The following is a 27,810-nucleotide window of genomic DNA, read 5'->3' as shown; positions in this document are numbered from 1 at the left end:
AGGTTAAAGTGAGGTACAGAAGGAATGCAGCTGGAAAAGGCAGAAAAATGGATTCTCATTCTCCAACCTCCAGAAGAAACCGACTCTATCCACACTTTAACTCAGTGAAACTGATTTCAGACGTCTAGCTTCTAAAACTCTAAAGGAATCAATTGGTATTGTTAAGTCACTAAATTTGTTTAATTTGTTACAGCAGCCATAAGAAATTAATATATTCCTTTGATAGGCTTTTCCTCAAACTTTCCAATGGCTAGACCTTACACTCATCTATTAGGGTTCCAGTATTTTGGGAGCCAGATCATGGGTATTGAAGCCTCCTAGAACTGGTTCTAGTCTTGGGTCAGCCATGTCTGCTTGAGTAGCCTTAGGTCAGTTATTTACCCTCACTCCCCTCAACTGTAAAGAAGGGAAGGTAATAATGCCTACCTTGCAGGTCAGTTGTAAGGCTTAGAGACAGCGTGGCAAGAAACATAACATGGTCATCACCATAACTGGCCCTTACACGTGAAATAGAAAACACTCCCACCTTCATAATGCTTTCTTCTCAGAGAACATGAGCCTGTTTATGGGAGAGGAAGGGACCCTATCTTTGGTCCCTAAATCTGAGCTACTTTTGTGGTCCTAAGAGCTCTGGCAGCTGGCATGTCCAGAAGGAAACTTCCAGTGAAAAGGCTATTTTGTGAAACTAAATAAAAGAAGACAGATATTCTCTGAGTGTCACCTGAAGAACTGCCTTAAAGTAAGCTCCATATCCAGGAACATGTCACCTGTCAGAAAAACAAATACCATATAAGGAGTTGCATTAACCAGACATGGCAGGCAGGCACCCAACACACCTTTTCCGCCGTATGACTCATCACCAGGAGGGAGCTCAACCAGAAACAAAGACAGATTGTTTTGTAGTACCTAGCCTAAGGCTTCAGAAAGGAGAATACCCCTTTTTTCCTCACCCCATTTCTCCATGGACAACCTAGCTAATCTCTCCTAAAGCCAGTGCAAATTTTTCCTTCTACCTTCAAAATGCAACTTCCCTATGGGCCTATTGTTTGTTTGGAAAATCTTTAAATTTTTTTTTTAATTTTTATTTATTTATGATAGTCACAGAGAGAGTGAGAGAGAGAGGCAGAGACACAGGCAGAGGGAGAAGCAGGCTCCATGCACCGGGAGCCCGACGTGGGATTCGATCCCGGGTCTCCAGGATCGCGCCCTGGGCCAAAGGCAGGCGCCAAACCGCTGTGCCACCCAGGGATCCCCTTGTTTGGAAAATCTAATGCTACAATCTGGAATCTTGGATTTGGGGATGTCCTTGGAGCCCATAGACTTGCATAATGTTATACATAAGTAAATTGTGCCCTATCATGTGATTCATCAAAAGTTGCATAGATGGGCAGTAACTGATTAAGGGCTAGCTCTGAGCTTTGCTAAATCTGCCTTTTGCTCTGCCCTGCAGCATATGAGCAGTGACTTTGGACCCTTTAGGCATCAATGCTAAAATGCAGTGGTATTTAGTTGATCAGATTAAGCCAGCTGTCTCCTAGCAGAGAGCAGGTCCAAAGAGCTGAATCTAATTTTTGAAGCTGAGAATAGGTTTGAGAGAAGTGCAAGCTGCAAGGCACTTCACCAAAGCCAACTTCTCCACTTTCCCCAAGGCTTGCCCTGAGCTTGTTGGTTGGTTAAACTCCTTTTGCCCTTATTCTCAGGCCATTTTTCTATTCTATTCTATTCTATTCTATTCTGTTCTATTCTATTCTATTCTATTCTATTCTGTTCTGTTCTGTTCTATTCTATTCTATTCTATTCTATTCTATTCTATTCTATTCTATTCTATTCCATTCCATTCTAAACCAGCTGTATTCTAGAGCTTCAAAAGAAACAGTCCTAGAATCTAGACTTTCCAAAATTTGTAGAGGAATAAAGAGTGTGAGGTGCCATCTAGTCCCACTAAATTGCTGCTCAAAAATAAGCAAATTGAGGCTCCAACGAAGTTAAGTGACTTGTCAGTGGGAGTTCTATCCAATAGAACTTTTAGCAACGTAAGAAATATTCTCTTTACTCTGTCCATTATGGAAACCACTAACCTCATGTGGCTATTGAGCACCTAAATGTGGCTCATGCTACTGAGGAAGTAAATTTTTAATTTTATCTAATTTTAATTAATTTAGATCTAAATAGTCAATGTGGCCAGTGACTACCATTTTGGACAACATAGATCTAAGGTCACAGAACTGGGACATAGCACTAGGTCACTTTGATTTTAAATTCTTTTCTTTTTTCATTACCCCCCATACAGAACTTTAGGTCGAGAGAAACTTTTTATGTGGAGCAAGAGCCTTATAATGCCAGGTCCCTGGGTAGAACTTCCAAGTGAGCAGTAGTGGCTGCAGGTGGGATGTCACTAGTGGGAAGAAAAGATGTATCTTATATTATTAGAATATATGGACTTTGCCAGGTGGGAAGGGTTAGAGAAGTTCATTCATTCTTTCTTTCTTCAAGGAAATATTGAGCGTCCATTATGTATCAGGTGAGCACTAGCCAGTGGGGACAACACTGATTATTTGACATGTCCTCTGTTTAAGTTTCCTAAAGATGAATGATGAAAAGTGCCACATGAGTTCAGAGGTGAGAAACATTTGTTGCTGATGAAAGTCCCCAGCTTCCTCTGGCAAACACTCCATGTCATGCTGCCTATACAACCTCACTGGGTCAGTACTGATGAAGGCTGTGCTCACTCAGGCTTTGTGTCTAACCTCTTAGGTAAACAGTGTATTTTCTTCTAGATCTAGACTGGCTTATTTCCATAAATTTATCTCAGGATGAATTTAGTAGTAAAATCATGGTTGGAGATATGATCACATGGGCTTTTTAGAGTTTAGTTTAGTTTAGGATTAAAAGTCCAACCTCTATAGAGAATAAGCCACAGCATTACTCTGACATCCGTATAATGTAAACTTGCTCCATCCTTTCTTGTGTGACAATAAGTTCTCTATAGACTATTTTGAGGATGGTTATTGTTTACAGTTCTTATTAAGGACTCTCAACATGCCTCTGTGTGTGTGTGTGTGTGTGTGTGTGTATGCACATGTGTATTAGAGGAGTGATGACATTTAAGTCATTGCTTTTTTTTAATGCTCAAAAATGTAAATATAGTCCCAAAGAGACACAGGTATTCAAATAACTAGTATTCACAGAAATGTGGCATAGAAGGTAGCCATGCCAGTCAGGAGGTGGAGGTAATCACCTTTGCTGTACAGAATCAGGAAAAATAATTGTTATTGACAAGGTAGCCTTAGAAGTGCCTCTTGAAATAGTCTATCAGGAGAAGATGAAGGAGGGCATTTTAGATGAAGAAAATGAGAAAAGCAAAGAATTAGAGGTGGGAGAATTCGGAGAGGGAATGAGAAATAGAAATGGGAAGCTACACTGTCCAATAAGAACAAGGAAACTGCAGATAGGGCAGTAATAGCCAGTGAGAAAGGGAACCTGGGGCCTGATTGTCAGGCCAAAGAGTTTGGACTTTACCACAGTCAGTGGGGAGCCACTGAAAGTTTTTGAGATTTGGAGTCATACAGTGAAGGTGAGTTCATGTTGATTAATCCAGTTACAGAATAATGAATCATGATGCAGAGAAGCTGTTGCTGGGAATCAGTTCAGTGGTGATTTCTACAGTACGGTGAATAGGTGATGTGGATCTGGACAGGAACGGTGGCAGAGGTAAATGGGTAGTTATTGTGCTGCCCTTTATCCAATTGGATGGAGGTAGAGGATGGAAATTAGAAATGATGCTGAGCTTTCTGGCCTAAATGACCAAAGAGGTGGAGACAGCATGAGGAGAAATAAGGAAGTTAGGAGAAAAGGTAATTTAGGGGAAAAGCTGACCACCCTGATAGAAATGTCCAGCACAACAAAATGGAGACACTGAGAGCTGGATGTCAGCCACTAGGGAGTAGTGGGATAGAGATGTGTCTCTCAGAGCTGAAGAGGAAGTTGTTCATGAATGAACCAAGTTCCTGAGAAGAGTGGGGGCTGAGGGTAAATCTTAAGAAATGGCAAAGGAGACAGATGAAGGGAAGGAATTTCAAGGGAAGAACAGAAGAATACAACACCTCAGAGCCAAGGGAGGAGAAGTGATACAGAGTGGGCTAGTCAATAAGTCTATATATTCAGCTTCTGTTGCTAGATCTTATTTGATAAACAAGAAAGATATGTTCCTTACCCTCATGGAATTCAGCATCTCCTGGAAAAAAAACAAATGGAGCAAGTGAATAAATAAACTAATCAGTAACTTCAAATAATACCATTGATGAAGAAGATAAGGTGGATGCTGTGATAGAGGGTATTAAGGGTCCATGACTTGTCCTTTTAGAGGGATTAGGGAAGACCTCTTTTACCAGGTGTCATTTCAGCTGATTATGAGCAGCAAGAAGAACTTGGCTGTATGAAAAGGGTGGAGTAAGCCTCCTGTCAGAGGGAAGAAGAGCCCGGAAGGCTGGAAGTGCTGGCAGGTAGCCAGGGAGACTGAAGACTAGAGACTGAGGAGGAAAAGCATGTGAGATAAAACTAGAAATGTAGGCAGGGCCCAGATGCTGCTGTAGGCCCTCAAAATGAAATTTGGATTTCATTTTGCAAAGGTCAACAGCATGAAACTGAAAACAGAGCTTAAAGAGAGTATGGATAGAAAATAGATAATGGGAGTCAGCCAAAAGGATAGGATTGGTGATCTTCAAGGGAATAGAGATGAGGATGGCAGCTTAAGTTAGTCTACAGTATTGGGGGATTTGAAATATCCAGACACCCTTCTTGGAGAACTTTGGTGGTAATAGGAGGCTAAAGATAGGATATTCTCAAGGATGAGTCAAGACCATGCTCATCCCAGACACATAGTCATGCTGAGAGTCACAAACAAAGGCTTGTTTTCATCACTGTAGCAGAAGTCATAAAGGAGAAATGGAACACCTGGCCCCTGTTCAAAGCTGTTCCGGAAGTCCACCAGGAAGGTATAGTAGACAGCTAGCATTACTGTTGGATGTGAACACTAGAGCATAAGTCACAAGCGGGACAAGCTCAATTTCTGGTGGAGTGGCTGGCCTTTGCACCTTGTAGCTGATGGCAAGGCCCTCAGGTTTTAGAGATAGATTAGGAAAGTCCCAGGCCTGGTTAGCCAGCTAGGGAACAGACTGTGCGATCCTAACTATCACTTCACACAGTGTGCTTGACTCATGGGTGTTGACAATTGCAGTGTAATTTTAATTATACTAGGCAGTATTTCATAATAACCTCTGTCAACTGATATTTTGTAAAAGGCTATGAAATTTTAATAGTTGGCTGCTTCAAGAGAATTCTTAGCTTTTAAACCCTAGCTGAAAAAATGGAGTGAGATCTGGGTTATAATTAGAAGGGTTGAGAAGTGGCTAGGAATACCATAAATGCCAAATTAAGAAGAAACTCACCAACATGCAAGACCTGTTCAGGAAGAAGCATTGAGTCAACCCCATATCTTTATTTCCTGGGACAAAGGGCAGGAATCTGACTTCTACTTGCAAAGGCCTCCTGAGGAGGAGGAATAACTAAAATTTGCCTTCCTTGCCTTTCCTTCAAGGCCTAGGTTTATGTGTCATAGTCTTTGAGTGGAAATCCAAGGAGTAATCAGTGGCAAAGAGAGATGGAAGGCCCAGCAGCAGCACACGCTGGCCCACCTGGAACGGTGTTTGTCAAAACTCCTCTGCATCACCATCTTCACCTTTTAATAGCCTATGCCTTGGCCTCATTCCTAAACCAAACATATGAGAATCTTTACTGTAAGGTCCAGGCTTCAGAATTAAAAACAAAAAAACCTTCTATGGTAGCCTGAATAATGCCTGCCAACCCCTAAAAGATATCTACATATTAATCCCTGGAGCCTGTAAATGTAATTTTATTATTTTATTTTATTTTTTATTTAAATTCCAGTTAGTTAAATCCAGTGTAATATTAATTTCCAGTGTATAATGTAGTGATACAATACTTCATAAAACACCTGGTGCTCATCACAAAGGTGCCCTCCTTAATTAACCCATTTCCTACCCACCCTACCTTTGGTAACTCTGTTCTTTACAGTTAAGAATTTGTTTCTTGGTTTGCCTCTTTCTCTTTTTTTCCTATTTGCTCATTTGTTTTGTTTCTTAAATTCCATATATGAGTGAAATAATATGGAATTTGTCTTTCTCTGATTTATTTCACATAGCATAATACTCTCTAGCTTCATCAATGCTGTTGCAAATAGCAAGATTCCATTTTTTTATTGCTGAGTAATATTCCATTGTATATATGTACCATATCTTCTTAATGCATTCATTGGTCGATGGACACTTGGGCTATTTCTATAATTTGGCTATTGTAGACACTGCTGCTATAAACATTTGGGATTCATATGTCCCTTTGAAGTAGTGTTTTAGTATGCTCTTGGTGAATACTTAGTGTAATTGCTGGATTGTAGGGTAGCTGTTTTTAACTATTTGAGGAACCTCTGTACATTTCCAGTAGTTGCACCAGTTTTCATTGCCACCAACAATGTAAGAGGGTTCCCCTTTCTCAACATCCTTGCCAACACCTGTTGTTTCTTGTATTGTTGATTTTAGCCTGACAGGTGTGAGGTGTATCTCACTGTAGTTTTGATTCGTATTTCCCTGATAGTGAGTGATGCTGAGCATCTTTTCATGTGTCTGGTGACCATTTGTTTGTCTTCTTTGGAGAAATGTCTGTGTCTTCTGCCCATTTTTTAGTTGGATTATTCGTTTTTTGGGTATTGGGTTTTCTAAGTTCTTTGTATTTTGGATACTAGCCCTTTACTGGATATGTCATTTGCAGATATCTTCTCCCATTCTGTAGGTTGCCTTTTAGTTTGTTGATTATTTCCCTCACTATGCATAAACTTTTTATTTTGATGAAGTCCCAATAGTTTATTTTTGCTTTTGTTTCCCTTGCCTCAGGAGACATATGTAGAAAGAAATTGCTATGGCCATTGTCATAGTGGTTACACCTGTGTACTCCTCTAGGATTTTTGTGGTTTCGTGCTCACATTTTAGGTGGACTTTCATCCATTTTTAATTTATTGTTGTGTGTGGTATAAGAAAGTGGTCCCATTTCTTTTCTATGTTCTTTTGTATGTAGCTGCCTGGTTTTCCTAACATCATTTGGCGAAGAGACTTTTTCCCATTGAATATTCTTTACTGCTTTGTTGAAGATTAATTGATCATATAGCTATGGGTTCATTTCTGGGTTTTCTATTCTGTTCTATTGAACTTGGTGTCAGTACCATATTGTTTTGGTCACTACAGCTTTGTAATGTAACTTGAAGTCTGGAAATGTGAGGCCTCCAGCTTTGCTTTTCTTTTTCAAAGTTGCTTTTGACTATTCAGGGGTCTTTTGTAGTTCCATACAAATTTTAGGATTGTTTGAAAAATGCTGTTGGTATTTTGATAGGGATCGCATTAAGTGTGTAGATGTCTTTGAACAGTATAGACATTTTTAACGATTTTTATTCTTTAAATCCATGAGCATGGAATGTCTTTCCATTTCTATGTGTCATCTTCAAATTCTTTCACCATTATTTTATAGTTTTCAGAGTACAGATAGATCTTTCACCTCTTTGGTTAGGTTTATTACTAAGTATCTTATTATTTTTGGTGCAATTATAAATGGAATTGATTCCTCAGCTTCTCTTTTTGTGCTTCCCTACTGGTGTACAGAAATGCAACAGAGTCCTATATGTTGCTTTTATATCCTGCAGCTTTACTGAATTCATGTATTAGGTCTAGCAATTTCTTGGTGGAGTCTTTTGGAGATTTTTATATACAGTATCATGTCATTTACAAATAATGGAAGTTTTACTTTTCCTTGCCAACTTGGATGCCTTTTATTTCTTTTTGTTGTATAATTGCTGAGGTTAGGACTTCCAGTACTATGTTAAATAACAGTGGTGAGTGTGGACATCTCTATTTTGTTCCTGAATGTGGAGGAAAAGCTCTCAGTTTTCCCCCATTGAAGATGCTATTAGCTGTAGTTTTTTCATGTATGGCCTTTATTCTTGTAGGTGTGTTCTTTTTATCTCTACTTTGTTGAGAGTTTTTCTTGTAATATTTTATTTAAATTTAGTTTGCTAACATATAGTATGACACCCAGTGCTCATCCCATCAAGGCCCTCCTTAGTGCCCATCACCTAGTTACCCCAGCCCCTCACCCCACTTTCCTCCCCTTCTGCAACCCTTTGTTTGTTTCCCAGAGTTAGGAGTCTCTCATGGTTTGTCTTCCTCTCGAATTTTTCCCCACTCAGTTTCCCTCCTTTCCCTTATAGTCCCTTTCACTATTTCTTATATTCCACATATGAGAGTTTTTATCATGAATGGATGTTGCACTTTGTCAGTGCTTTTTCTGCATCTATTGACATGATCATGTGGTTCTTCTCCTTTCTTTTATTAATGTGGTATATCACATTGATTGATTTGTTAATTTTGAACCCCCTTGTAGCCCAGGAATAAATCCCATCTGATCATGCTGAATGATTTTTTTTAACGTACTGTTGGATCCAATTTGCTAATATCTTATTGTGAATTTTTGCATCCATGTCCATCAGGGATATTGGCCGATAATTCTCTTTATTTAGTGGAGTCTTCATTTAGTTTTAATATCAGGGTAATGCTGGCCTCAGGATAAATTCAGAAGTTTTCTTTTCTTTCCTGTTTTTGGAATAGTTTGAGAGGAGTAGGTATGTATGTGATTGTTATTTTATATGGCAAAAGAGACTTTGCACATGTGATTGGGAATCTTGAAATGAGAGGATTATCCTGGATTATTTGATATAATTACAAAATTCCTTAAAAGAGGAAGCGTCAGAAGCAGAGAATGACATAAAAACAGAGACTGAAAATGGTAGAAAGGGCCACAAGCCAAAGAACATATAGGCAGCCTCTTGAGGTTGGAATAAGGCAAGGAGGCAGATTTTTCCTTAGAGCCTCCAGGTGGAACACAGCCAAACAGACATGTTCATTTGACCCAGTGAAAGTGATTTTGGATCTGACTTTTTAGATTGTAAAAGAATAAATTTGTGTTGTTGTCAGCCAGCAAGTTTGTGGTAGTTTGTTGCAGCAGTCATGGGAAGCTAATATAGTTTCTGTAAGTGATGTACTAATCAGCCAAAGTGAAGAATCAGTGATGGAGTAGTACATTGGTGCTCAAAGTTTGTCGAGGACCAGCAACATCTGCATCACCAGGGAATTTTTTTGGAAATGTAGGCTCTCACACCCACTCGAGACCTGCTGCAACAAAATTTGCATTTTACCAAGATTCCCAGATGATTTGAATGCACATTGAAGTTTGAGACATGTCAAATTTTAAAACAATGGTTTTTCCATCCTAGCTTTACTTTAGAATCTCCTAGGGAACTTAAAAACTGCAGATCTCAAGCGAGGGCATGCTGTTTGGGGAAGTGCCGAGGTGATTTTCATGTGAAGCCAGGTAACAACTAGTGATTGAAGACAAAAAAGTTTTCAGATTGAATGACCAGGAGAGACTATTAAAAATTGAAGATTCCTGAACTCCATCTTAGAGTTTCTGATTAGTAAGTATGAATGGGGCACAGGAGAATGCATTTTAACGAGTGTCTAAGAGAACTCTAATAATAGGAGTGACCATTTGCCACCAAAGTGGCATCCCCTTTTCTGCCAGGACCCATGTAGCTCTTGTGTGATAGAGACTACCTTTTCCCTCTGCCCTATCCAGCGTTTCTTTGTTGTTTTAAGAGTTCCTTTACTTACCCTAAGAAGAAAAACTATATTAAAGGCCCTTGGAAACCTTATCCAGAGAAGGTGGCTGGGTAGCAGACAGGAAGTACTCCTCCAGAAAGTAGGATCATTGTCAATTAGATTATTCATCTCAGGTCCTTAGAAATAGGTGTAGTGGTGCCAGAAGACCTGAACCGGTTATGCAGCCAGAAGCAAGGAGGCAGCTGGAGATGGAGATTATATGAGCAGACCCTGCCTTACTCAGCTCTGTTAAGGCTTCTCGAGTCTGATATACCAGTTCCCTTTGTGGCAGTATGCCCCAGTATATGTCCCCTAAGCATTACTCTCTCCATGTGTATCCACTCATTTTCTATCAAGTATTATTTTATTTTTGATATGAATTCTGAGGGCAGCACCTTTACCTGAAAAGGTTAGCTTTAATGCTGATAATGTGCATCGTGGAAAAAATCTTTCAAATCACATTGTTCCCAAATGCAGCTTTCTCTTATCTAGCAAGATAGCTTCACATTTGTTTTCTAAATACTTACTGTTTTTGTAGTTGTATTATTGTATTTGAACCCTAGTTCTACCGTAAGTTGAGTATCATTGTGTAAATCATCTAACCTCCCTGAGACTATTTCTTCAAGTAGGAATAGTTCTTACTTCAAGTGCTGGTGTGAAAATAGAGATAATGTACCTAAAACACATAACCTGTTACCCCAGTAAGTTGTAGATATTATTATTAATGTAGATAATTTTATCTGGGAATGAGATCCAGTAAGATAAACTAGAGGAAGATTTAGATCCTGGAGCAATTTTTGAAGTGGTTGAGGTGAAGGGAGATCTTTCTTTCATGTTAATTTTCGAAAGGCTGCGTATACAATCAGAAATTTTATCTGAAACTTGAAAACAAGTGAAAGAGAATACCAGGGGTTCTTTCAGAGTTGGGCTTGGCTTTCTGTTATTTGGGCTGTTTTACAACTTTAGAGAAGGAGATGCTAACTAGTAGGCTTTTATCTGCTAGAGATACAAATACTTTCTAATAGAACAAATAACCTAAAATCTTACAGTTAATGGCTCTGTTGGACATTGACCAGTTTTTTTTAATCTATCCAGCAATCTTATCCTAACATTACTTATAAATACATAGCTTCTCAAATGTTGTTTGAGTGATATTAATTTGCTGAAATATTTGACACACATTGATATTGTATTTGCCTGAGACTCATGATTTTGCCTTTTTGAAAATTACTCTTTTGAAAGTGTCTGTTTATATGCAGTTTGTGCAAAGCTTGACCTCTTGGGAATATCAGTTGAAGAAGGGGTTTTATCTGGGGTTTTATGTTACAGGTCTGTTTTTCCTATTGGAGCATGCACAGGCAAAGTAGAAAAGGAGATCCATTAGAGATAAGAGTATTTGTGCATTGATTGTAGTTATAATTTTATTTCTCATTCTTTTTGACTTCTGGAGTACTTTATTCCTGTTGCAACAATACTGTGTATATCATAGCTAGATATTTATGTATCTGCTTCCTCCACTAAATGGTGAATTCTTTGAGAAAAGTGATTGTGTCACATGCATCTTTGTATTCCCAGGGCATAGAACAGAATTTGGCATTAAGAAGCAAATAAACATCTAATTTAAATGAACAAAGCTCTCTAGGTCCTTGCTACTCTAAATGTTGTTGTAGACCAGGAAACTGGGCATCAGCTATGAGTAGTCATAATGCAGAATCTCAAGTTCCCTTCCAGACCCAATGAATAAGAATCAATATTTCAATACAATCTCTAGGTGATTATGTGCATTGTTCCAGGCTATTGTCAGTTTTAGAGCAGTGGCTCTGCTATTAATGATGAATGAGATTCAGGTGAAGGAAGTTGAGGTAACTGCCCCCAATTTCCAGCAGTGTGGTAATGGAACCAAAATTGAAATCACTGCCTCAAGAGTATTATTCTTGAAATTAAAGTGGGCCAGGTTGTGCTCTCACAGTAGGATTCCAGTTGGATCAATAAAATGTATGGCTTTTGTATGGCAGAGCCATTAAGCTTGGTTTGGCAGGAAGCGTATTGCATTCTTTGAGAAAAAATACTAGCAAAGACCTTTTTGCTCTTCTCAGTTCTAGCTTTGGGTGCTCAAGCCTTTATTTGAAAGGAGGGTCTGGCTCAATTTCTGTTGGCTATAAGCCCAAAGCAACTAGAAGCTCAGGTAATCCTTTTGTGGAATCATGATGCTTAATCACACAAATTTAAATCTCTGCTTGTCACATTCAGAGCTTAAATTGTCAGGGATATCTGTCCAGTATCCTTAATAAGAGATCCAAAGACAAAGGAAGAAAGACAAACTTTTGGGAGAGTCTTAGGTACAAATCTTTAAAAAGAGAGATAGTTGTTGCTTGGCTGAAATATACGATATCTTGCAGATAACAATCTAGACTTAAAGAGCAGGGATCTTCCAAAATATTTGCAAAGAGATTTAACTTCAATTTCCTATCAGAAACTAATGATTTTTCTTTTTGTCTGAGCCATGCTCCAATTGTTCCCGATAAGTCCACAAGCCTAACTGTAAAAGAATGAGGATTTTATTTACTCTTCAGACAAAGAAATTAAATAATTCAGCAACTTGATAGAATCAGCAGAGCAGAGTCTGGTGGCTAGAGGAAGCCCTCTGGATCATCTCATCCAGGGTCTGCAGTCCAAATGCTTTCAAGAGCCGGGCAAATGAAGCAAATGTGAAAAGGCAGTCAGCTGGACCATGTTAGGGGTGGTTAAGCTGTGGGAACTGGAAAGTGCATACTTAGAAAAGTCACTCACATTTCTAAAATAATGTTGGCCAAATAAAACACATCTGTGAACCTAAGTCAGTCTACTTATTTATATTTCAGAAACCTGATATCCAGAAAAGCTAAATTTTCTGCCTAAGATCACATAACTATAACTTAAGCATTGAAACAAATACTTCGACTGTGATGGCCCCTCATGTTTACTCATGGAGGGACTTTTAAATTATATTTGTATACACAACTCTCTTTGCATGTGTATTAAACCAAAGAGGCTCAATTCTAATAATTGGTTATTTGGAAAATACTTAGTTGCTAACAACAGGCAGAAAGCAATAGCTCTGAACCACATGAGGTACCAGAGTGAGAGTAAAACAAACTAAACCAGCAGTCTTTTTCTATTCATCTGGCACATGTTTTTACAAGGCTATAAATAATTGTATTTACACATCTGGGATATTTTGAAATAGTAATAAAAATCTATATGTTTTAAGAAAAAGATTGATGGACTTATAATTTAATTGGACAATTATTTAGAAAAAGACTGCAAATTCTTCTGAGGAGGTGACAGTCACTGGCTGGAGCTTGGTCAGCTTGATCTGCCCTAATCAAGGCCAGAGTGTATTACCAGACCTGCCTCAAACCTGAGTCTAGAGAATGTACAAGGATCACTTTCTAGCTTCCTGGTCAGTTATGTCTAGAGGCCCTCCTGGAGCCAGCTTTCTCAGACACATGACTGTTCTTCTGAGAGGCAGCAACAAAGCCTATCAGAGTGAACCCTTTGGAGTTGGCCTCACACAGTACCACATTCATTCACCACATTCATTCCATAGACACAAGAGTTCTCTGTTTTAGCATTGCTATGTGTGTATACAATATAACCATATTGTGTGTATATTGTATGCCACATTCCCTGTGGCTGGTACTTTCTGTGCATTTTTTTTTTCATTTAATCCTCACCACAAATAAAATAGTAGTGCAGTTGACACCCCCATTTTACAGATGATGACAATGAAGTTTGAAGAGTTCAAGTAATTTATGTGTTCAATTTGGAATTTGAAACCAGAATTGTTTTCCTCCACAGCCCAGGGTTTTAGGCACTGTGTTATCTGGTCTGGACCAAGCACCCAAAGACGAACTTGCCTTCCATAGTTTCTGTTTGTCTTTTTGCTTGCCTCTATGCTTTCTATGTGGCCTTTACTCATGTATGAATCAGAACAGCAGTCTTCAGCCAGGGCTTTGAGTTCCAAATGTGTAGGCGGCCTTGGTTCTGATTATGGAGAGGTTCGGTATATTTATCTACCAAGGACCTAATGTTTTTTTTAAAATAAGAATTTTTGGAGCTCCACTGGGGGAGCCAGTAGAAATAGGTGTTTTTGCAGGACTGGTGTCCAAAAAGCAAATTTTCAAGAAGCAAATCCCATTGTTCTACTGACTTCTGTTATAAAATCAGAAGCACATTCCCACAGGCTGGAACGGAAAAGGCCAGTTCTTGATTCATTGGTTTGAAAACATTTGGCAAGAACTGTTGAGACCTGGCCTGGGGAGGGCATAGCTCAGAAAGTTACACAGTCCTCTCTTGACCTTGGAATCTGTATTTTAAGGTGAGCCCCCCTTCCTTCTCTTTCCTTTTCCATTGCCTTTCATCAAATTTGTAAGGGTCTCTGATGATAGTAGCTCTTGGCACTGATTCCTATAAGATTTCATTTATACTAGAGCAAGGACTGCAATATTACACCTAAATGTGGGTATAATTGTCCAATGCAAGTATATTTTATTGGGAAAAGTTTAGATTCCATACTTAATGCCTTGTTTTATGAATTCTGTAATCTTAAACACCTATATATCAAATTGGGCTAAAATATATCTTTGAAACAGGTAGAGAATTTTTAATAATGAGTTAGAATTTTTCATTTCATTAATTGCATTCAAATGCCATTTTCCTTAATGCAAGTTTTTTGAGATTAACTCTAAGCATGTTTTAGGGTCCCACAATTCAATAATAATGTCAATAGCAAACATCCAAAGATTTGGGATTTCTTTTCCTTAGTCTGTCACATCCTCATAATTTCATTTGAACACTCCCACTCTCTCCTCCATTTCACCTCGCAAGACAGACAATTATGTATTTTTTTAAAGGTAGGAAGTAGAGATTTTGTCCTTGCCTGTTCTGCCTATAATACCAGTCATTATAATGGAGGAACTATAAAGGACTGAATCTCTCTGTTGTGCCAGCGGTCTATAGCATAAAATTGAGAGGAATGCTGTATGGTGTACAAGGCACAAAGCTGAAAGACCAAGCTTTGAGTCCTGCCTCTCACCACTTAGTCGTCTCTGGGCGACAGCAGCTCTTCGTGATTACTAATTTTTTAGATGTTAAGCAGATAATAGGGATAATTCTCAAAGTTGAGGTTAAGGCAAAACATGAGGAGACATATTAGTGAGTATATTTGAGCCCCTCAGGGCATTTTTGTACCCTTTCTCTCTGATTATTGTCATGTTTCTAGGGGAAAGTGGGCCTGGTTCCTTTTTTCTATTTCACCCTACTCATGAGAGATTCATGCGGTGAGCTGGCTGAAGGCCTTATATGATGGCGAAATAAAAAGGCTGAAGGGAATTTCCTTTAAATGGTGATGCATTATCAAATGCCAGAAGAAATATGTTCACACTCTCTAGTGCACACACATAGACTCTCACAGCAATGCACATGACTTAGGATCATTTTAACATTCAATATACTTGATAAAAGCAATAGGAAGTTTTTGTTCCTGTTGCCAGGCTCTGAAGAGTCAGCATTCTGACCCCTGAACCCCCTCATAAGTGCTTGATTCTGAGGACCACAGGAAGCTGTGGATTTGGCCAGATGCAAGAGAAAGCCCTTCACATGCCAGAGCAGGAGCCATCCAGGGCTGCTGAGCATGGCCTTGCCTCATCTCAGAGTTGGCATGACCTCTTATAGGGAGGACAAGTGGTAGTTACCAACACAGAGTGGGTGGGGTGTTGTAACCCAATGCCAGAAGTTTCTAAAACCCAAACAGTTGTCAAATAAGAATGACAAGCACCACAAAATGCAGCTGCCTCACCTTCCACCCACATCTAGCATTGGTACCATGTCACAGCAGAGCTCCTTGGCAGAAGCAGCCAGAAGCTGCTCTTCGCCTTGGGCACTTCAGGCAGCAGAACACTGTTTTTCTTTCTCTCTTTTAGTGACTGGATGCTCCTCTGGGTGAACCACAACAACAGATGGAGCTGAGTAAAACAAACTAAAATTAGGATAGACATCTTTACAGCTGAAGGCAATATAACCACAATCCATTGAGGAAATAGGATAAAGAAGGAAATTTCTTTCCTGGTCTCTGTTGCATTTCCCCCAAAAAAGGACTGATGCTATTTGGTTTATGTATTGGTGAATACACATCTAATTAACCCCTTCTGTGCCTTTTTAGTCTCACAATCATAGTGATTTGAAAGATAAATGATACCTTATTTATGGACATAAAGCATGGAATTTATCTTTTGCTGTTTGGTGGGGGGATAGAAATAAGGTGAAAGTAGGCAGAATTTGGGACTAGGAGGTAAGACAACTTATTAGGTGAATAGTAACCAAATCAAAATCATACCCAAAAGGTGCAATAAGTTCCTTTATAATGGTGTTATCGTATGCCTCCAAGCAGGGGCTGGTGTGATAGTGGAGATGGTGGATCCTCAGGAGGGGGATCCAGCTGGTCATTGGGCAAATGGCAGAATTGTGCTTTCAGGGGATCCCCTGAGTTTGGAGCAGGACATTAGCCAGTGGCTGGGGCTTGAGGGAAAAGGATCTCCTTTGGAATGAAGAATATTGACCGGAATGAGGCTGGGGTCAGAGCAAAGGACCAAGGCACACTTCAGGTATGTAAAATAGGCAAGCATAACTTGTAGGAAAAGACTATAGTTTAATGGACATGGGCATCCAGAGGGCTTAGTCCAAGGGAAGCCTGCTGTGTTCATGTCAGGTACTTACCTATGTTACTACATTTAATATTCACAGTAGTCTTAGGAAATGGGTTTTACATCCATAAAAGAGGCAAGGCAGCCAAGGCTCAGAATTTAAATGATCTACCCAAGATTGTAGAGCCAGGAAGTGGTAGAGCCAGGATATAGTCCTGATCAATCTACATCAAAGTCTGTGTTCTTTTCTCTATACCTTGCTGCTCAAGGTAAGCAGTTGTTCAGGCCAGTAAGTTGGGGAAGGGCATAGCTGCAAAGTAACCAGAGATCAAGGTGTCTTTAGGATGGCGCAAGTCATTGGATATGTCTATGATAGAAGAAGCATGTGGGAGAGTGCTAGAGATTAGACTGGAAGGGCAAGCAGAGGTAGGATATTAAGGGCCTTGGAAACTGCATTAAAGAGTTTGGACTCTAACCGGTAGGCAATGGGAAGAAGTAGAAGAGTGATAGCACCCAAAATGTATTTTTAGGAGGATCATTTTGGCAGCAGCATAGTGGCTGGATTCTCAAGGAGTAATATAGAAGTGGGGGGGAACAGGAGACCCCTTAAGAGGCTAGTCTAGAAAATAAGTCTTTCAAAATGTAAGGGCAGGAGCATATCAGTCCCCTGCCTTAAGTCATTAGATTTCCTACTACCTTCTGGAATGAGTAATAAGCTCTTTGAGAAATACTTTTCATGATTGTCCTTGCTACCTTTCCAGCCATCTCCCCACTCCATGCTTCCAGCTCACTCAGTTCACATTATTTCTTGAATATTTGCTGTTTTCTTTGCTATAGTGGCTTCCTCAAGCTTGAAAAACTTATTCTCAAGCTTTAATTTCTAGTTCATATGTGATCCCAAATGGGAAGTCTTCTCATGTTACCTTGCAGAGCTTGATTTTCCCTCCTTACACTACTTCCTAAACATGAATTTGGTAAAATGGACTTCATCTAGTTTTATAATGTTCCCCTCTTGTATGTTTCTGAACTCTCTCTCTCGTTTTTAAAGATTTTATTTTTTTATATGAAAGAGAGATTGAGCATGAATGGGGGTGGGGCAGACATGGAGGGATAAGCAGACTCTCTGCTGAATGGGAGAGCCCAGGCAGGGGTCCATTCCAGGACTCTGGGATCATGACCTGAGCTAAAGTCATATGTTTAACTGACAGAATCACCAAGGCACCTTGTTTCTGAGCTTCTTGAAGGTGGTTATTATGTCTAGTTCATCTTTGGTTCCCATCATTTTGCTTGATACATATAAAACATCATTCATAACCAGCATCCTCCTCCCAACATTTATAGAACTGGGGGAGAAAGTATAATCAGAGGCCTCAAGCTCATAGCTCCCTCAGCCTAGAACCACAGGAATTTTTCACATATGTGTACGTGGATAATCCAGCCCCTGTAGACAACCTCCACCTATTTCCCTACTCCACTAGAGGCAGGTATATCTTGGCCATCTTCAAGCTTTAAGATGTGTACTCCAGTGATGCAGTATACTCTTGGGAGGGTGGATCTATGGAATAATCCTTCATAAGTAGGCTTAGGTCATCTGGATAGGGAATCTACAGGCCTGGCTACAGAAACTTGGCCTAGAATTAGGGTGTGTGGGCCCATGGCAGCAATGTCTCCTTAGCCCTGGGTACTTCTTGACATGGGATTAGGGATGTGACCAGAGAAAGGACAAAGCAGAAGCCTTTGAAGGGTGTAGTCTAGGTGATTCAGCTTCCAAGTAGGTACTATTCATCATTCAGTGAAATATATGAGATAGTAAAAGTATGAAATAAAGTAGTAAAATAGGAAAAGTAGGGATATTTTTAAGAATTCACTATTTACAAAAAAGAAACCACTGATGAACAGTGGGCGGTATGGGTTAGAAAGAAGAGTAGAGGATCATCATAGGCTCTGTTGGTGGGAAGAATGGTATTGTGGTATCAGCTCAGAAAGAAGGAACTTCTGTGAGAGGGAATCAGTGTTAGATAAGGCAATAAATAAATGGGGAAACACTCAATAGTTAGAAATATAGGGTTTAGAGCCCAAGACAGAAGTAGAGTTTGGGAATATGGATTTGGGAGTCATTAGCACATAGGTGGTAGATGGAACTGTAGATATGGCCAACTTGCCCTAAGAGTGTAGATTGAGAAGAGGCTTCACTCACTGACAAAGGTCCATGAAGAAGACTGAAAAGGAATAGCCAAAGAGAGACATGGAAGTCCAGGGCAAAGAGAATCATGAATGCTATTGTAGGCAGGCAACAGTTTCAAAGGAGGATGGAGAAAGTCACACTGCCAACAGCCAAGTCAAGTATGGGAAGGCTAAAGAGTGACCATGGGGTTTTAAAAAATAGGATGTCACTGGTGACCTCAGTAAAAATATATTTTAGAGAAGAAATGATGGATGAAGGCACACTGTGTTATACTTAGAAAGCAAAGTGAAGGCAATGTCAATTTAGTTCTACAAGAAATTTGGATGTAGGAAAAAAACAGCCCTAACTTGAGGATGACACAGAATTTAGGAATGCTTAATATGCTTTTTGGCTGAGTTTCTTTTAAACATGGGAGAGCATAGAATATGCTGAGGAGGAAAGAGAAATGAGAATGGAAGTTCAAAGATGTGAGAAACAGAGGGGAACTCAGTGAAAGAAGTCCCTGTGCAGATGGGGTTCCCTGGGAAGTAGACAGACTAGAGGTTTATTAGGCAATGCTCTTGGAACTGGTACCTATGTAAGGAAGGGGAGGTAGGAGGCAGGGATGGAGGGAGAAGTTGGCTGTCAAGCACCAGCACTGAAGGCCTCAGCTGAGCTCATGGGGCACTCTAAAGTCAGGCAGCTGCTTCAGAGTTTTCCAGAGTCAAAGCAAAGGGGAGTAGGCTTTTATGCTCGATAGCCAGCTATTATTAGATGCATGATTCCCTGGCCGATGGGGGAAAACTAAAGCTATATTTTTCATGCTTTTAGTTTCAAGATTGTCCAACGATTTAAGAAATTTTTTTGAAGTTTCATCAAAAAGTTAAAATCTTCTTTTTGTATCAGCAAGAGGGGTGATTTGATCTATCACCTTTCACTAGGTGTCATGGTTGTTGGAGCCATAGGTCAAACTCTGCATCTAGATTGAGCTGCTCTTCTCAGTGACAGTGTTACTGCCCAAGTCCGAATGTGCAACAAGGAGCAATGTGCATTATTTCCTTTTCAGAAGGAAAGGAAGAGCAGAGGAAACATTTAGTTGTCCTCATAGTATCTCCTCCAAGTCCTCCTAATTTCCTTGTCTCCACTTATCCCAGCTACCTGGGCTTCTGTCCTCTGCCTCCTATCACCCACTCAATTACCCAGAACAAAAGGGCCCTATTTACCCCCTGGAACTGCTGTTCTAGAACTCCAGCCACTTTCCTTCTCCCCTCAGCTCACCTTCAGAGCCTCTGAGTGGAGGTGAGAGAAACCTGAGCTGCTGCCAGCGGTCACTTCAAGTCAGAATGGCTCAGCGTAGTGAGAATCCAGCTTTAACTGGAGCTGTGTGAGGAACAGAACAATGTTCATTTTGCCTTTGGGGCAAATGTAATTAAGAGCCTATTGAATTTCTGTTTCAGACCTCATTTTAAGAGGTTTAAAATTTGTCAAACTGAGTATGCTGCCGGCTTGTATATGGAGTTTAAAAAAGGTCACTGTGGACTGTTATTGTTTAATCACAGATTTTTGGGGTTCTACCAATTTTGTTAGTTTTAAATCATTAAGTAGGCCTCTGGTACCACATACATAGGAGGCAAAGTGCTCCCCCTGCCCCACACCCCAATAATTAAAATGGCAAGCAAGCCAGATAGTGAATGACTTATTTACTTTGGGCAATTTTCCAAAATCAAAGTAAAAACTGCTGAGATGCCAAACATTAAATGTCATCATCTTTATAAGCAACTTCCCATACAGATGATGATTCTGCATGCAGGAGCATGTTTGTATCATACGTGCTATTACTGGCATGACCTTTTTTTTGGCAGCTTCATGAAATGGGTCTCTTTTTCCTTCCTCATGACCAATGCCCTGATTCTTCTTCCATCTAAGAGAAACCCACCTCATGCCCCAGTATATACAGAAAAAAGAGTATGGAAAATTAGCTCTAATGAATTACGGATTAGGATTTGGAAATCAAAGGGTGAAACTTAATCTTGGTGATCTCTGGCTTGTTCTTGGTTTTAAAACAATGTCTCCTTAGAGAGCCAAGTTCCCCAGAGTGGTTGAGGACTTGAAGTTTTCTCTCTACCTTAGATTTTCCTAGTCACATATTAATAGGACTTCAAAGCTCTTCTTTTAACAGGTGAATTATAATAGTTATAAGGTGGAAAGAGTCTGCGGAATGAAATAAGTCAAGAATCTAGAGGTTAGGTGGACAGATAACAAATTTAATAGTTAATGTGGTTTGGAACAAACTAGTTTTTGAACATGTGCTCTTATCTACAAATATTTTTTTCCTTGGAATAATTGTGATTTTTAAAGTACAAACTTGGCTACCCTTTTTCTCTTTCTCCCCCACACCTCTCTTTCCTCATTTCTCTGTATGAGTTCATCTGTGGTAAATAAGATATAAAATAAAATGGAATCTGAGAAGAGGATGGTTCCCTTTTTAATTTGCCCATTTGGCTGAGCTTGAAATTAATGTGTATTTTATCAAGGGAATAAACACAGCCAGCAGCTTCTCCATGGCAGCCTACTTCTGGAGAAGTGGGGATAGAGTCTCTGAAGCATAAGCCCTGGAGGCTGGAGGAGGTGGCAAAGGGCTCCATCACATTGGAGTGCAGGCCTCTGAGTAAACCACTTCCAGAAAGGGGATGATCTCTCGGTATCTTACAGGTTGCTGGAGCCAGGAACAAGTGGGTGAGGAGGCCTGGCTCTGCTTTGAACAGCTTCAGTAATTACTTAATTATACCCCTGCTTATACTGCTCTGCCCATGAATCTAGTCTGCTTTGAAGGACCCAGTACAGAGGCATTTGTGGCTGAGCTTTTGGAACATTGCTTCAGCCACAGATAGTGAAGAAGGGGAATCTGGACACAAGGGCCATGCATCTAGCTGTGGGACATGCAGTAGGTTGTGGACCCATTTTGGGCCTTAGGTTTCCTCTCAGTGAAACAAGCTGGTGCAAGGACTAAGTGGGATAACACTTCACTCAAATGTTGTTTGAGGAAGTGCCAATCTTTTTTTTTTCTTTAAGATTTCATTTATTTATTCATGAGAGACAGACAGAGAGAGAGAGAGAGAGAGAGAGTCTGAGACACAGGCAGAGGAAGAAGCAGGCCCCATGTGGGGAGTCTGACGTGGGACTCGATCCCAGGTCTCCAGGATCAGGCCCTGGGCTGAAGGCAGGCGCTAAACCGCTGAGCCACCAGGGCTGCCCAGAAGAGCCAATCTTAATGTTGTACCTCTTCCACTATCATTCTGACCTCCACAATGATCCTGGGCCTTGTAGAACCTTGGAGACATAAGAATATTTCAGGGACCACAGAGGAAGTCATCACTATGGAAACACAGACCTCAGATCTTACAGTCTGTAAGACTGTCTTACTCTATGTTCTTTTGCATACAAGAACTTACAACCAAGCTGTTAAAAACCCCATCTACAGAAGCATATCAGAACCGAAGTAACCACATGAGGGTTGGGAAATGCAGTTTTCCTATAATACTGAATTTTTCAGAATCATTTTAGAACTTTTCTCTGGGGATAGTCTCTAGAGTCAATTTACCAGACAACTAACGACATTAATTATACCTTATTTTTAGCTCAAAACATTATGACCTGGGGATCCCTGGGTGGCTCAGCGGTTCAGCGCCTGACTTTGGCCCAGAGCGTGATCTTGGAGTACCAGGATGGAGTCCCACATCAGGCTCCCAGCATGGAGCCTGCTTCTCCCTCTGCCTGTGTCTCTGCCCTGCCCCCACCCCCCATGTCTGTCATGAATAAATAAATAAAATCTTAAAAAAAAAAAACCAAAACATTATGACCTATTTGGGCTATTCACCTTAGCAATAAATGACTTTTGAAAATTTCTGATAACCTTCTGATAATCTTTTTCAAAAGAAGCTTTCCCAGTGCTGAGGAAATTCAAAACAAGTTCATTGATTTCTGAAAGAAAGTCTCAAAGAGGAATTCTGAATATTTTGAGTAATGGTGGTGGTTTCCCAGGGGAGGGAAAATATGCATTGTAGGGGTTTGGGGGCCAGAAGACCTGGGTTTGAATCTCAACTCTCCACTTCTTAGTGCTTGGATATCTTACCTAAGCTGTCTGACCATCAGTCAGCAATAGTGCTGAGATTGAAAGTTAAAGTAAGGACTCAACAAAACCATGTTTATGTACACATGCACACATATACACAATAACTTTTCCTCTTTTTTATTGATACTTTGTATATAACCACATTCATTTTGGTGTGTGAACATAATAGTAATATTATCTAATGATGTAAAATAACAGCTCTGTGCTGGATCCTGTTCTAAGTGCTTTATGTATATTAATTTATTTAACCCTCACAGCAACCCTCTATGTTAGGTTTATGATTATCCTATTTTATAGATGTGGAAACTGGGGTAATGAAAGGTTAAATAATGTGTCTAAGGTCATAGGGCAAGCACATTGCAGAATTAGGATTTCCACATCTGGGAATCTACATTCAGGGTCTCTATTCTGAGCATACTCTTATATTGTACTTGTTAGAATATTAGTTATTGCTCTATCATTATATTTTCTCAGGGATGAGTGGATGGAAGAGAGAGTGTGTGTGATGTGGAAAGGAGGGAATCCAAGCAGGTGAAGTAGAAGCCCAGACTACAGGACAGCTCCTCTTGCTCCACCATACCCTCTAACATGAGGAAAGAAGAACTTTTCTTCAAGAACCCTCATGGGTGCAAACAAAGACAAGAGCCAGAGCAAAAGGCCTTCGACTGTTCATCACCTGCAGCTTTAACTGCAAGCACTCCCAAGTATCATCTGGAACACAGAACGTAAATAGTATTTGAACTAACCTAGTTGTAGGTAGAGGGATCACTGGTGTTTTCAGTTTGTTGTAATTTTGTACTAGTTGTCTCACATTACCCCATTTTACTGATGTTGATAGGGAAGAAGAGTGACTTACCAAATGTCACCCAGCTAGTAAATGGAAAATCTGTTAAGTTAGCTTTTTTTTTTTTTTTAGTCAATTTTCTGTCGTATTGCACAGGCCTTTCTTCCTTGAAGGAGTGAGGCTGTCACTTAATTATTTCTGTCTGTTTTTATTTTCACTTTCCCCTTCTTTCTGGGTGCCTAATTGACTCCTAGGATGGTGAAGAATAAGAAGGCTGTATGGCATCAAAAGGAAATGGAGATGCAGCAAGGCCTGGGGACTGGGTGGCTGCTGAGGGTGGAGGCCCTGAAAACTGACTTTAGATGTCCCTTAAGCAGTTAAATGACCCATTTTTTCCCCAGTTCTGCCCACATGGCTTCCATTGTTAAGTCTGAGTAGCCATTGGCTGACTGCTGGAGCAGAGCTCCAAACGCACTGTATAGCAATGACCTTGACATAGCACTGGAAAAGCACTCAACTCTTGGCTCTGCATGGATTTTCCCCAGTGCAGCCTAGCACTGCCCTTCCTTAGGAAAGGAGGTAAAAAACACAATGCAGAAGAGTGCTGTTGCATTTCTCAGGACTCCAGGCACATTTTCTTCCTGTCTGACTCCGGGTCAAGAACTTATAACCATTCCTAAGTTTCTGCCACTATTTTCTGGTTCTTTAGCCTTCAGGTCTGTCTGTCTTCCCAGGGGAGAGAAATAGAGTTGGTATTTCTGCTTAATCAAATATATATATATATATATAAAGGGTTTGGTTCTGGGCATCATTCCTGTTGGTGACCAAGGAGCTTGTCTTTGAGCAGATAAACTTGGAAAATGGAGCTGGGAGGATGTGTGGAAAGATTCCAGGGAGAAACAGAGCTTATTTACATAAATTTTGCTCTAGAAACAAATCTCTTGAGAAAGAAAGGGTTTGGAGCTATAAAGTACAAATACACTTGTCTCTAACAATTGGTTATATTCAAAATAATTTTAGTATTTTTTAATTAAGCAGTCTAATTTATTATGTTATTTTAAATTATCTTATTTTCTGATCATCTCATCTGTTTTCTTGTGCACTTAGGTAAACTCTTTTGGAGGTTATAGAAAAGACTCTTGTGTTTCCCAGTAATCTATCTTATAGCTATAGCTAACAATTGTCATTTTTTTTGACCACCCATCATCTACAGTTTCTTCCTTGCTTTGGGGAATCCCTTATCTTAGAAGGCAGAGCTCAGGTCCTTCTATTGAAGATGAAAATGCCAGATGCCAGATTTCCCAGTCTTCCTTAAAGTTAGGACATGGACAAATGTCCAAGTTCCACCCATCAGACAGTCCTTGAATCTGCTATTGGTAGAAAGAAGAGAATATACAGAACCCATGCTGGCAACGAGTGTTTGACACAGAGGGAACTACTTCAGTTTCCAGAGGTAGCAGGGACCAGTGTTGCTGGTACTGGTAGTGCAAGGTACAGTTTTTGGACACAGGATAGCAAGTATGCTATCTTCCCTGGATGTATCGTGCAGTGGACTTACTGTAGTGTTTCTGGCTGCACAGTCTTCCAGCCTTATTCTCTAGACCCCCAGAAATTCTTTGAGTTACCGAATGTCCTTTCAATAAATTCCTCTTCTTCTTAAATTAGCTAGAGCCTATTTCTGTTGCTTGCAACAGAGCATCCCAAGAGATACAATGTTAAAGCAAACACTCAATAAATATTTGTTAAATGACTAATTAAGAACTTCTGACATCTCCTTCAGTTCTAATGAAATTCAAGACCCTCCTAAAGAATATGTATATAAATAGGGAGGCAGAATTGGACACAGACTATTTAGGGAACAAAGAATAAGAGAGTTTTGTTAGAGCAGAAAATTCATGAGAAGAATAATGGGAAATGAGGCTGCAAAACTAGATTGAGAAAATGTTGTGGAGGACCTTAAAAAGCCAGACTAAAGAGTTTGGGATTAGACTCCAGGTTTGGGGTTTGTGTGAGAAATTGAAATAGTAGCTTTTTTTAACTTAAGAGTGCCTTTAGCATAATATTCTCAAAATATGATGTATAGAACCTGAATATATAGAATATTAACAAAGAATAAAGGATCTGTAGTCATGTATTTGGTATAGTGGATCAATTGAAATTCAAAAGATTTCTTTAGTCTCTTAACAGTATGAATTTCAAAGAGGTAGTATTGAGTAAGCAGTGCTTCTCAAACTTAATTGAATATAAATTTGACCCAACTAAAAATGTTGAAGGGAAAGAGGCTTGTTTTCTATTATCAATCAAATCACTTATTTGAATGAACTTTTTATAAATTCAGATGAAGAACAATTAAGCTGAATGGATAAAACTTTAAGTCCTGATTATTGCTTCTTCTTGTGGCCACATCCTGGCCTGAGTTCCTCTTTTGCTTAAAGTGTTCCTAAATGCTTTAAAGTTATTTTTTAAAGGATTTTATTTATTTATTCATGAGCGACAGGGAGAGAGAGAGAGAGGCAGAGACACAGGCCTAGGGAGAAGCAGGCTCCACGGAGGGAGCCCAATGTGGGACTCGATCCCAGGTCCCCAGGATCAGGCCCTGGGCTGAAGGCAGCGCTAAACCGCTGAGCCACCCGGGCTGCCCTGTTCCCAAATGCTTTATGACCTCAAGGTTGACATACTATCAGAGTGACTATCTCAGGGGTGTATAGTGGTCAACTAACTGCTTTAATAAAGGAAAAAACTTGGCAAGTGTTTGAGTATTAATTATATATTTTTTAAAGATTTAATTTTTTTGGACAGTTTTTAGCTTCACAGCAAAATTGAGAGGAAGGTACAGAGATTCCCATGTATCCCTGTTTCCCTATATTCATAATCTCCCCCATTATCAACATCCTTTGACAGAGTAGTATATTTGTTACAATTGATGAACCTACATTGTTATATCATAATCAACCAAGTCCATAGTTTATATTATGGTTCCTTCTTGCCATTTACATTCTGTGGGGTTGGATGCTTAATGGCATGTATCCATCATTATAGTATCATATAGAATATTACCACTGCAGTAAACATTATCTATGTTCTGTCTGTTCTTCTCTCCTCTCACTCCCAAACCCTGATAACCATTCATCACTTTACTATCTCCATAGTTTTGCCTTTTCCAGAATGTCATATAGCTGGAATCATATATTTGGCCTTTAATTGGCTTCTACTTAGTGATATGCACTTAAGTTTTCTCCATGTCTTCTTGGTTTGATAGATCATTCTTTTTATCCTAATACTTCATTTTCTTGATATACCACAGTTTATTTATCCATTTCCATTCTGAAGGACATCTTGGTTGCTTCTTTTGACAGTCATGAAAGCTGCTGTAAACATTCATGTGAAGATTTTGGGGGAACATAAGTCTTCAACTCCCTTGAGGTAAATACCAAGGAGTGCAATTGTTGAATTGTACGGTAAGTGTATGTTTAGTTTTGTTGGCAAACTGTTTTCCAAAGTAGCTGTATCATTTAGGATTCCCACCAACAATTAATGAGATTCCCTCTTGTTCCACATCCTTGTCAGCATTCGGTGGTCAGTATTCTTGACTTTGGCCACTCCAATAGGTACATAGTAGTACTATGTACCTAGTAGTCCCTCATTATTGTTTTAATTTGTATTTCCCTGATGACATATGATGTGTAGCATCTTTCCATATGGTTATTTGCCATCTAGGTTTTCTTTGGTGAGGTATCTGAGAAAGTCTTTGGCCCATTTTTAAAATCAGGTTGTTTGTTTATAATTAAAACTTCCTTGTATATTTTGGATAACAGTCCTTCTCAGAAGTGTCTTTTGCAAATATTTTCTCGCTCTGTGGCTTGCCTTCATTCTCTTGATATTATGTTTTACAGAAGTTTTCAATTTTAATGAAGTCCACTTCATCCTTCACCAAATATTTCTTACATGGATCAGGCCTTTGGTATTGTATCTAAAAGTCATTACTATGCATAGGGTCATCAAGATTTTCTCTCCTATCTTCTAGGAGTTTTATATTTTTTGTGTTTTACATTTAGGTCTGTGATCCTTTTTTAAAAAAAAGATCTTATTTATATATTTTACAGAGAGAGAGAGTGTGAGAAAGCACAAACAGGGGTTAGGGCCAAGGGGGAGGGAGAGGGAGAAAGAGACCCTCTCAAGCTTACTCCACGGAGCTTGACAGGAGGCTCAATCCCATGACCCTGAGATAATGACCTGAGCTGAAACCAAGAGTCAGACATTTAACCAACTGA

At 39.7% G+C, this 27,810-nt stretch overlaps 1 protein-coding gene across 30 annotated transcripts in view; it reads left to right on the top strand.

The window, feature by feature from the left end:
• ANKRD55 (ankyrin repeat domain 55) overlaps nucleotides 1-27,810 on the top strand; it is a 519,390-nt gene that overhangs the window by 171,879 nt on the left and 319,701 nt on the right. For 18 of the 30 annotated variants that reach the window (XM_041765900.1, XM_041765882.1, XM_041765878.1 and 15 more), the window contains one exon: nucleotides 26,896-26,997. The exons of 5 other annotated variants lie outside the window; for them this stretch is intronic. The gene's annotated coding sequence lies outside the window, so the exon portion shown is untranslated. Of the gene's footprint in view, nucleotides 1-23,229; nucleotides 23,481-26,895; nucleotides 26,998-27,810 lie in introns of all 30 variants that reach the window. 7 more of the 30 variants (XM_041765893.1, XM_041765888.1, XM_041765885.1 and 4 more) reach the window with 3 other exon arrangements.

This window comes from Vulpes lagopus, chromosome 8 (assembly GCF_018345385.1).
Source record: "Vulpes lagopus strain Blue_001 chromosome 8, ASM1834538v1, whole genome shotgun sequence".
In the NCBI taxonomy this organism is placed as follows: Eukaryota; Metazoa; Chordata; class Mammalia; order Carnivora; family Canidae; genus Vulpes; species Vulpes lagopus.
This window is presented reverse-complemented; position numbering and strand designations above follow the sequence as displayed.